This window comes from Carassius gibelio, chromosome B17, assembly GCF_023724105.1.
Source record: "Carassius gibelio isolate Cgi1373 ecotype wild population from Czech Republic chromosome B17, carGib1.2-hapl.c, whole genome shotgun sequence".
In the NCBI taxonomy this organism is placed as follows: Eukaryota; Metazoa; Chordata; class Actinopteri; order Cypriniformes; family Cyprinidae; genus Carassius; species Carassius gibelio.
Genome location: NC_068412.1, coordinates 15918043 through 15930423, shown reverse-complemented (window position 1 = coordinate 15930423; position 12381 = coordinate 15918043). Strand labels below are relative to the sequence as shown.

The following is a 12381-nucleotide window of genomic DNA, read 5'->3' as shown; positions in this document are numbered from 1 at the left end:
GAAGGTAAATGTAAAACTACTTTCTTTTCTTCATCTGATATATGACAGTATAATATATGCATTTGATTCATCTGGCTACTTTCTCCTTAACTCTCTTTACTTTGTGGCATAAAATGCAATAAATAACAGACAAAGATAGAGAGAGGGGAAATGAAGGAGTAACAGTATCATGCGCGTGCCTGTAGGAACATTGAGGGCTTTATGTGGCGTGGAAGAAGAGAGCACAGATCTGTGGGAAATAAGGCACAATGTGGCTCTCCGTGCTGTCATTTCGGTTTTTATATAGTATAAAAAATTATAGCTCTCATAATACCAAAATGATTTTTGGGCCATCATTTTCTGCAGAATCAGACATTCTCTGAATCAGTCTTGTTGAGAAACCATTGTCCTTGTAGGATGTATTTTTTTTATAGGATATTAGACATTTTCGCTGGCTCTTTTTGTGCGTGTCAGCGTTAGATTTTCTAGCAGCTGAGGTGTCGCCAGAGAGCAGTACAACAGAGAGCTCTTCTGACACATTAGCATAAACAAACAGCTGTCAGAAAACTTCTTTTCTGATGTTTGATTTAATTAAAACCTTGCAAAAGAGCCTAGAGAGATTAGGAAGAGGGGTAGAGACAGACAGACAAGAAGAAAGAAAGAGTCTAATAAAGGGGCATTAAGAGCAGCTGAGTGTGCAGATTGAGCCCTGGGCACAGCGGTGGTCACCCGGCTGCTGCCAGCCACCGTCTGGCCAATCTGGAGTGGTGGAGAGCAGGTCTCTCTGAGGCTCTGCCTGCAGCTGCACTCTCACTCATCTGCTCATTAAAACTGCTAATTGAGGCCTATTTAAAGCGGTCAGACTAAAGGGGCGGTCACACAAATAGCCAATCGGAAGTCATTCATTTACAGTGAGTGTTGCAGATGAAATGTGGCATTATCAACAAAGTTTAAAACATTTATTGTGGAGAACATTTGATCTGTCTTGTGAGATATGGCTTGTTCCAAATGCCATTTTCTGCTGCTTCATGACTAGAGACACTGTGATAAGGACTGTGTTGTTTTCTTTTGCCATAAACCTTTGATCAATAGAAGATTTAAAACAAAAGCATTTATTTGAAATCACATGTTATTGACCTACCAACTTTTGAATGGTAGTATTTTTTTTTTCCATGGTTTAATTGTATAGTATTTTGTAAACATTAACAGCATTGTAGTCAAGGCTGTCATGTAGCATACTACTGTAAATCTATATTAAACAGATTGTATACAAAGTATTTTGTGTGTGTATAAATAAATATATAAAATTGATGTCACAGTTGTATCTCTGATGTTTACAGATACAAGTGATTTGATTTTGGTAATAAATGGGGTTATTAATAAAACAGGCTTACATTGCTCTAACGAGCTTGTTTTGTGTATAATTGGTCAGCATTGTGCTTAGTTTAATTAGTCTCTGAGCTATCGTTGACAGGGGCAGGTTGTGTTTGAAGTGTTAACATCATCAGTAGCATCTGGGAGTGGAATGGGCGTAGCCTTACTGCTCCTTTTACTGGATGGTTTAGTCAGAATTACCAGTCAGTTTTCAAGTGTTTAAATTTTAAAGTCTCATAAAGTTGCCGACATGAAGGCCACACAGCATTTTGATTTAATAATGAATGAAGGCAATCAGATCAGCATGTGTAATGGCTTTGGCTAGAGTCTCCAGGCGGTTCTAGTCCGAGACTTATTAAGAACATCCTTACAGGTAGAGAACAGAACTGATAACTCAGTATACCTATGTGCCTCTAAGCACTAAACCAGCCTCTGAATGTCTTCATTGCTAATGCCCGAGCAATGGCTAATTTATTTATTTATTTTTTTGCTAAAGAGAGTGTTGCTAATGAACTCAGACCTAATCAGGAATGAAGTGATGATTGCATTTAAATTTATACTTGGGGCAATTGGTTTCTTTCCATAGCAACCATGGCAACTAAAAGAGCATATATTTACTCTAAATCCTAGATAGCAAATGAGGAGAGAAAAATGTTGAGAAAATTATTAAGATTTTATTCAATAATGAAAAGCCTCAGTGGTGATTAATGGTTATTTACTATTACTCATTGTTAGGCTAGCAACATGCTGCATCAAACTCTATTGAAATTATTATTATTATTATTATTATTATTATTATTATTATTTACAAATGTGTATTTTTGCTTGAATAAAGGCATCCTTGGTGAGGGTACAGGATGTAAATATGTAAAACATGAAACATGTTATCTCTACTCAAATACATAATGTATGATGAACTAAGCTGAATTGAGTAAACCTCATCAATCATTTCCAAATAACTTGAATCAATCAAGATCATCCGAACTAAAGTATTTTAGTAAAGATAACATGTTTCCATTATGTGGAACCACTGTCCATAAATTAATTGATTTATTTTAAGATTTTGTGACACAGCTGCTATTTTATAACACATTCTAAACAAGCTAAATGTAGCTCTTATTGTTAGGAGTTAGCTGATTTCATTTTGCAGCAGGACTTAAGCACCTGCCAACAGTGTCTAAACCACTTCCAAGTGGTTTGGTGACCATGATATGACTGTGCTTGATTTGCCAGCCAACATGCCTGACCTGAACCTCACAGAGAATCTATGGGGTAAACTGCACTTTCCACATGTACAGCTTAAAAAAAAAAAAAAAAAAAAAAAAAGACGACATAAAGTGAAAATTAGTCATTTTCCAAAACCGCTAAGCAAATATATACAGTTTCAGTACATACCACATAGAGACGCCTTTGCTGATGCTGCTCTTGTTAAATTTCAGCCTCTGGATCTGTGTCACAGCTTCCAAACACTCTCAACGCAAAAGCCCACTGGCGCTTGTGATTCTTTAGCTCCGCCCACACGTCACGCCTCTAGGCGCTCGTGTTTTTCTGGGAAAAATCGGTACAGACTATCTTTCTCTTATAAATATAATAAAAATAAAGACTTTTTGGAGTTATGAAGGATGCAGTACTACTCTATAGGTACTCAAGATTAACAGGATATTGAGTGAAAACGAGCATTTCACCCCCCCTTTAATGCACTTCATAAAATACCAGTACTGTCCAGATTTCCAAAAGGTCAACTAATGCATTGAAATGTAAAAAATGCAGTAATTTCTTTAGTTTATAAACAAGTGTCCATGGAAAACACTGAAATGAAGGGGTTTAAATCCGGAACCGCATTCATCAGTTTCTATGGAAGTCTTGGAGAGTGTAACAACTCTGTTTCTTAACGGCTCTGGTTATGATGCCCAATGTAAGGCAGCTCACTAGGTTTTAAAGTGGTAATTTTGTTTGTAGCTACATTAGCAGTTTGCTCACGATACACGTAACATTAAAAGGAGACATATCTTCTGTGCTGGTCAAATCTCTGTGCTTTAAATCTTTTGATAACTAGGTTTATGTGTCTTTGGTCTCCCTGTCTCTGATATAAAGACACCTCAGAAGCAATCAGAGTGCTGTCAGTTGTACAGATGTGTGTGTCAGCAGACAGCCAGCCATGATTACGTCTGATTATAATGACAGATGGATGTGATGATGACATTTAATAAGCACTTAATATTTTATTCTATCTTTCATGTCTTCCCATCTTTCTTTTCATTTCTTGTGTTTTATGACTGTTCCACCTCAGCCAGGGATCAGCATCCCTTATCTGTACTGGACAATGATTTAGAGCCGTTAAACATGTGATTTAAACTCAAAGCTAGCTTTTCAGAAAGCCTAGTTTCTTGTCTTAAAGTCCATTCACATTTGGGGAATTTTTGCAGACACAATCCAATCATTTCAATAGGATTCCATGTGTTTCGTAATTTTGTGTGAGGGTGAAAGATTTCAGTTCATTCTTTGCTTTGACCAACAGAAAGCTGCTTGGTGAGCTGTGCTTCATATGTTGTTAGACTATTGACTACGGAATATTGTTCTTTTTAAGTCAAAATTGGCAAATTGTTTTCAGCTTAATACAAATGTTTACCTATTCTCTCATTTTTGTCCACATATCTCTTTTCTCTTTCACTCGTTCCTTTTCACTTTGTTGATTGATATGGAGAAGTGGCAACAATGAAATGAGATAAAGGTGCGCTTTTAGTGGAGTGCTGTTATTGAATATCACTGCATGCCGGGAATTGCTAATAAACCATGTAAACAAAACATTCATCATTTAAATAGCCTTCTCTATTATGCCATTTTTTATTTTGTATTATTTGACGGAGTGCCAAGCACATTTATTAAAACAAATATTGGATACGTAACTGGATCCGTCATCTAGCATGCTCTGTCACATGCTTCCAGACAAGACTTTACTGTGAATACTGTAAACATTTATGCATACAAAGAAGAAGAGAAAATTGCCTCCAATTCAATATGTTCTCCAATTATCATGTGTAATAGGCTGTGAAATCCTCATATCTATGCAGTCAGTTGGAAAGGCAACAGAAATGGCCTGAACACTTAGCCTAGATTCTCTGCCCTCAGCGTGCTAATGACAGACAGCCCTGTCTCCACCGCACACAGAAAATATCAACCATATTTCATTCAAAGGCCTCACAAGAATCCTCATATTTTCTCATTAACTCACTCCTTTTCCATTTCTGCCAATCTTTCCCTAAGCCCAAAAGTGATTAGCAAAGCCCAAAAGTGAATTCCACTTCCACCTCTCTCCACACCCTACTTTCTTCATCTTCCTCCTGACTCTAAACTGGATTGGCACTAGTTACTAGAGGAGAAAAAGTTTGGTTTTACTAGCCATTGCTAACTGTGTTTCAAACTCATGCATTGAGCAATTTAGCTAGAGAAGCTCCACTTGCAAAGATGGAGAGGTGACAGAAAATGATGGAGAGAGAGAAGGCTAAGAAATATGTTAAACCATATTCAGACTCACATTGCCTATATGAGTACTAGCTCAAGTGCCGGATCCCGGCAGAGGTAATATAGACAGTTGCCTGGGGCAGCAGTGTTTCGCATACAGCTCTCAAATGTGCACTTCACTTCTCAATCACTCATACACAGTAGTTTCACATCTGTCTCCTGTTCTGTTTTGTTCTCTCATTGAAAGTTGTAATTTTACTTGCTTTCTAAAAAAAACAACAACATTGAACTTAAACACATTGAACTTAATTATTACTGAAATTTTATAAAATTTTATAAATAAATATAATTCTATTATTTTATTGTATTATTCTGTTTCATTATTTATTTTAGTTGACATTTTATTTTTTAACATTATCTTCTTATTTATTGAATTGAATGTTGTTGTTTTTTTTTTTTTTTTTGACTTTTTTTTCTGCAACTGATTAGTATGGGTCTTTACAGACCAGTTCAGTATGTTGGTGTATATGTACTAGACAATGGTTCTTCTGTCAATATTTACATGTTTTTATATTTATTTCTCTGTCTGTCTCTGCTCTTCCTCCTGCTGAATGTATTTAATGCCTGAAGAAAAGAGAGTTAAAAGGGACTCTAAGCACAATGAGAAATAAGGCCATTCATGTCTATGTATTGTGAGTGTTGTAGAGCCATGTTGGCTCAAGCAGTTTGCGCCTGCAGCTTTTTCAATAAACCCATCAGAGACAAGCTCGTCTCCGTCTGCTGGCCACTCACTGAGTTTCCTGACAATACCTGTCAACTCTCTCCCGCCTCTCACAGCCCCACGGCTGCAACTCCAGCCGGTCTGCTCTGGAGCACTGCTGTTACAGCCCGTCACCATCCTGGAGCTCCTCAGCACCACCGCCGGTGGTTTCTCCTGACATTAGCTTAAGTACAGGAAAATGTGTATTTGTTTGGTGATGGAAAGCTGGGTGTGAGTCATACAGCATTGCTGTTATCCGGGCCAAATGATATACACACAAGCTTTGGATTTTTTATCTTAGGTGACCGGAGGAGCAGAAAAATTTGCCTCTCCTATGTTATATGCTTTTCTTTTATCATCCTGCTCATGATTGCAGAACAACAATATATATAAATAAATTATATTATATTATATAGAAATATATTATATTATATTATATAGAAATATATTATATTATATTATATAGAAATATATTATATTATATAGAAATATATTATATTATATTATATTATATTATATTATATTATATTATATTATATTATATTATATTATATTATATTATATTATATTATATTATATTATAATTATATTTGATACAGGTTTTCTGTGGGTCTTAACACTTTCACAGATTAAGTCCTTAAAAAGTAGAAAGTCTTACATTCATAAAGTCAAAGAATTAAATCTTACAAAATGCAAACTGCAAAAACAAAAATTATATATATATATATATATATATATATATATATATATATATATATATATATATATATATATATATATATATATATATATATATATATATCCTTTTTCCCTGTATCTTTAACTTCAATGCTCACTTATTTATATTATATATATTATATATATTTATTTATTTTGCTTTGTTTTCCCGTATAAATAACTAAACATCCTAAAATCTAAATACATTATGAAGTCATATTTTATGAGAAACTGAAAAGTTTATGAAAACTGAGAAACTGAGTTTATGCTTTAAACAAGAGCAAACATCTATCAGTAAACTTGTTTTCTCTTTGAATTAGGTTGGTTTAAGTTGAATTAAGTTGACATTGGTAGATATTTGTTTTTGTTTTCATAAAACAAATCTACATAATTCACTTCTCAAATAGTGAATTTTTGACATTTGCACATATAACAAGACAAGAATACTTGCATTAAATATTATACATACACATTTTTTAATTACATATGTTAATTAAATAATTTAACAAGCACCATTCTATAATAATTAATAGCAGCTATTGTTATTATTATTATTATTATTAGTGTTATTATATTATAAGATTTATTTACTTAACTTTTTTTAAATTAAAAAATATGTATCTTTCCTGCACATGACATATATAGCATGTAAATAGCATTTTGATGTGGTGTGAAGAGTACATTCATTTCGACAGATGAAGCCCTTCTTGTGCCACATATGCCCCTGCGTGTCAGCAGGTGACTTCATCACAGCCATCTCCAGAAAACAGAATGATTTCCTTGCAGAATGAGCCTGAAAATGTATACTCCCCCTCCTCTCATGCCAGAAAAAAACGCTCCTCTATCTTACTGCGACAGCCTGGCAAAGAGAGGATGTCAAGTTATTTTCCTCCCTCTGTAGTTTCCTGAAATGCAATGACATTTTTCACTCACAGGTCACACTCTCATAACCAGGACATTGCTTTGAACATTTGCCTCCTCTTGTACATGGATGGCACGTTTCAAACTGTCAAAATGTGTGTCAAGCTGACTGTTCAACTTGAAATGTATGTAGTATTTGTTGAGAGCATGCCTGTATTGCGTTTAGTACCATCTCACTCGTCCCCCTTGGCCTAGGGGACTCACAAGGTCCTTTGAGTGCCCTTGAGTTCCTCCTGTCTGCAGCGAGTGCCTCTTTCTCTTCTAGGGATGATATAAAATCAAGCAGCCAGTTTGGTCATTCATCTTCATGATCGACACCACGGGTTGGCCATTTCCCCCTACAGGTGTCTTTGTGCTCGGCATGCTAGGAGAAATGTGCTGCTGGCATTCACATCAAGCCTTATGTCTCACCTCAATGCCAGAGTGTGTCTGGAGTGCTGGCTGTTAGTTTCGGCTCTGCCTCATCCGTTCCACTGCAGCCATACAAGCTCAAACCGCACCTGCCTGTCTTTCTGCCCAATCTGTCAGGCATTAAGAGCTTTCAACAGCTCTGCTCATGGGCAGTTACAGTTTTAATGGCTTCCAAAAGGATCATAATTGCATCCATTCAACAGAAACTCTTTCAGCGAGACCAGCACTTTTCATGTTTCACTGACTCCCATATTTGCCTTTTCCCCTGTACCTGTAATTTCAATGCTCACTTATTTGCCACTGAAATCTTTGCTGTCCTCATAGCAACCGATATGGGACGACCCTGTTCTCTGTCTCACTGACCACTTATGATCAGATTTGCTCTTTTCAAATCCCACTTGACCTTTCACCCTTTTCTTTTGAATAGACCGCAAATTGAATAATGGGTAAATGGTAAAGAATGGGCTTCGATTTTTGTAAGAGTCAGAAATAATTCTCTGTTTCACTGTAAAACAATCTTTGTTTTATTTACTTCAAATACCTTACCAATGGTGTCTCTTTTGAGCTGTTCAGTCTCATTCTGTGGTTTATGTATGTCACATTCGCAGCATGTGTGATGCTTCTCATATTTCTTTGTTTTTGCAACAGTGACAAATCATTTGTCTTTCCTTTAACATCTCTGGCTGCTCTAAATCAATATGTTACACAAATAGATGTGAGAGCTATCAAAATCCTTTTAAAGGACAAGTTCTCACACACCAGGAGCGAGCACAGTTCAGTTTTTAAGAACTGGCTGTCTTTCTGTTCATGTGTGTGAATTTGATTTAAATTTGCCACAACCCACAGGATATTGAAATGGAAAATGATTGACAGGAAGTGGAATTTATTGGATTAGTGAACACAGACTGTGTGAATACTGTGATGTTTTAATATGTGTAGAAATATGAAAACACACTGCTTTTGTGTGTGTTGTGAAACAGGCCTGAAGGGGTTTGTTAGGCATGATGCCACAAGATAGCCTTTAGTGCCTTATTGCTTTTAAAAGTTGGTTAGACTTACTATAGAATAAGAAAACATAAAGCATTTTATTAAAATGTTATATTAGTAAGCAGGCAGGTTTTATTAAGTATGTTCTTCTGGAAGATATAGTGACTAGTGACAAGAGGTGTATTCTATTTTAATGTAACTTATTTTAATAAACAATAGCAGTTCAGACTATGAAAAGACAATCAGGACATCATCAAGAAATGCAGAGGTCAGACAGATTTGGCCACAATATCAAAAATATACTATGTCTACTTTTGAAGCGATTTTGGAAGAAATAGTGCATCACCTAAAATCGTCAACCTGCTATCTTGACACACTTCCCACATCTTTTTTTAAAAGTGTGCTAAATTGTTTAGAAGCAGATCTCTTAGAAGTGGTGAATGCCTCACTTCATTCAGGGACATTTCCAAACTCACTGAAAACTGCAGTTGTTAAGCCTCTCTTGAAAAAGAGCAATCTTGATAACACCATTTTGAGCAATTATAGACCAATATCTAATCTTCCTTTTATAGTCAAAATTATAGAAAAGGTTGTTTTTAATCAGCTGAACAAATACTTCAACTCAAATGGATACCTGGACAATTTTCAATCTGGTTTCCGACCACATCACAGCACAGAGACAGCACTCATTAAGATAATAAATGATATTCGCTTAAATTCTGACTCTGGTAAAATATCAGTGCTGGTATTGCTAGATCTCAGTGCTGCGTTTGACACTGTCGATCATAACATACTACTAGAGAGACTGGAAAACTGGGTCTGGTTTTCTGGGATGGTACTCAAATGGTTTAGGTCATACTTAGAGGGGAGAGGCTATTATGTGAGTCTAGGAAAGCATAAGTCTAAGTGGACGTCCATGACATACGGAGTCCCACAAGGGCCAATTCTTGCACCGCTCTTGTTTAGCCTGTACATGCTCCCACTGAGTCAAATAATGAGAAAGAACCAAATTGCCTATCACAGCTATGTTGATGATACCCAGATTTACCTAGCCTTATCTCCAAATGACTACAGTCCCATTGACTCCCTCTGCCAATGTATTGGTGAAATTAATACTTGGATGTGCCAGAACTTTCTAATAATAAAAGTTATTGCATTTGGAAACAAAGATGAAGTGTTCAAGGTGAATGCATACCTTGACTCTAGGGGTCAAACAACTAAAATTCAAGTCAGGAATCTTGATGTGATTCTGGAGACAGACCTTAGTTTCAGTAGTCATGTCAAAGCAGTAACTAAATCAGCATACTATCATCTTAAAAACAATGCAAGAATTAGATGTTGTTTTTTTTCCAGTCAAGACTTGGAGAAACTTGTTCATGCCTTTATCACCAGCAGGGTGGACTATTGTATTGGGCTCCTCACCGGCCTTCCCAAAAAGACCATTAGACAGCTGCAGCTCATCCAGAACGCTGCTGCCAGGATTCTGACTAGAACCAGAAAATCTGAGCATATCACACCAGTCCTCAGGTCCTTACACTGGCTTCCAGTTACATTTAGGATTGATTTTAAAGTACTTTTACTCGTATATAAATCACTGAATGACCTAGGAGCAAATATATTGCAGATATGTTCACTGAATATAAACCTAAAAGAGCACTCAGATCATTAGGATAGAGTCAGTTAGAATTACCAAGGGTTCACACAAAACAAGGGGAGTCCGACTTTAGTTACTATGTTGGAATCAGTTACTATGTTGGAATGCTATGTTGGAATTTAGTTACCACAGTTGGAATCATTTTCAGATGTGCTAAATCACATTTAATTCTTATAAAATTTTACGTATTCACTGTATTTTATGTAAAATTATTTTCCATTTTAAATCATTTCCAAAGGTTTAAAATTGCTTGTTTTTATTTTTGTTTTATTATTTGTTTCTTTTATGTTAAGAACTTTGAATTACCATTGTGTACGAAATGTGCTATATAAATAAACTTCCCTTGCCTTGCCTACAAAAAATTCATATACGCAAACACAAAGAAAAAACAATTAAGTAATAAAAATGTTGATGAATTATTAATATAAAATAACTGAATATTTTTCATATTTCATATCTAAAAATAGAAAACAGTTATTTTAACAATGGTAAAAATTGTATTTTACTGTATTTTTGATAAAATAAATGCAGCTATGGTGAGAACTGAGACTTATTTCTTAGACATTTTTTATTTCATTAGACAATTTTGATAATTATTAAGGAACAATTCTGCATTTGTGGCTTAATAATCTACATATATTCTTCTGTCTATAAAAAAAAAAAGTAAGTGACACTGATTCTTTCCCTGCAGAGGTGTGAGTTTTGTAAAGGTGGTTCAGCATGCTTGGTTATAATAAGTGTACGTGTTGGCACTGAATTCACAATAACTAAAAAAAAAAATATCCCTTTAGAAGCAACATCAGGTGCACATGCATTCGTGGTCAACACAGCCTAATAAATTTCCTTGGAGATCTGCTCAACCATACACGTTTGTTTTTCTATCATGGCAGAGCTTTTGACTTGTTTTGTCTTTTCAGTTTATTATATGCATTTCACTCTAATCTTAAACCTATTTCCCACAGAATACTTTTTGGATGTTTATCTTGTCATTAATACATTATTTAGTAAAGCCATTTTCATGACCTGGTCCCCACAATAATAGTGTTTTAATATCCATGTTGGAACATTTAGTCCTCACAATGTACACAAAAGCTGACCCTCCTACTCATACACTCACAGTGTTCCAGTGATTAATGCTACAGGCAGAGGTTGTGTTCCACAGACATCACCCCAGTGATGAGAGACATCTGTCTGTGGTTAGCTGCATGTGTCTCCTCTTGCTTTTCATGTTCTGAATCCACACTATGCCTGTGTGTGTGTGTGTGTGTGTGTGTGTCTACAGTACCAGCACACTGCACATATTTGTTTTTGTACTCAAGTTTTGCTGTATGACTCACCAAGATGAACTTGATCAAGTCAGAAAAGGTCAAGGTTAGCCAGTAAATTGGCTCTAAGCAATCAGCCCTCTTGCTAAGCTTATGATGCCGTGTTTGTGAGCGTGTGCATTTGTGTTTGTGTGTGTGTGTGTGTACACTTTTATCTCTGAGGAGGGGTTTGATGAGGTTCTGGCAACTTTGAAGTTCACAGCTCCTGTTATGACACTACGACTACAAAGAACAGTTGTAGAGGGGTCATGTGACACACACACACACACACACACACACACTTTTTAAATCAACCAATAGCAGAACAACATGTGTGATAAACAGTTACACAATGAATTCACAAAAAAAAATGTGTATATATATATATATATATATATATATATATATATATATATAATATATATATAACACATTATGCTCTTGATTAAAAAAATACAACATTTTAAAAAAATTTAATTAAGAAACATTTGAATATTTTATTTACTTAATATTTTATTTACTTAAAAGGCAAAAATAGTTTAGAGAATGAATCTTGAATTATTATTATTGTTGTTATTATTTTCCCCTTTTACCCAAATTGTTTTGTTGTTGTTGTTTGTTTACAAAAATGTAACTCTTAAAACTTTCCTATGAATATAATAGATAGCCTATAAATATTTAATATAAAAAACTCTAATATAATAGATACATTTATTTAGTAGGAAGTTTCAGATTTTTTACTGAAAATGTTTTTTTTTTTTTTTAATTAACACAATTCACAACATCATGAAACCTACTGCGGACTTGTGACA

The 12381-nt window shown here is 35.2% G+C and overlaps 1 protein-coding gene across 1 annotated transcript in view; it reads left to right on the top strand.

Annotated features, from left to right (window-relative positions):
• pacrg (PARK2 co-regulated) overlaps positions 1 to 12381 on the top strand; it is a 93350-nt gene that overhangs the window by 41548 nt on the left and 39421 nt on the right. The gene's annotated exons all lie outside the window — the stretch shown is intronic.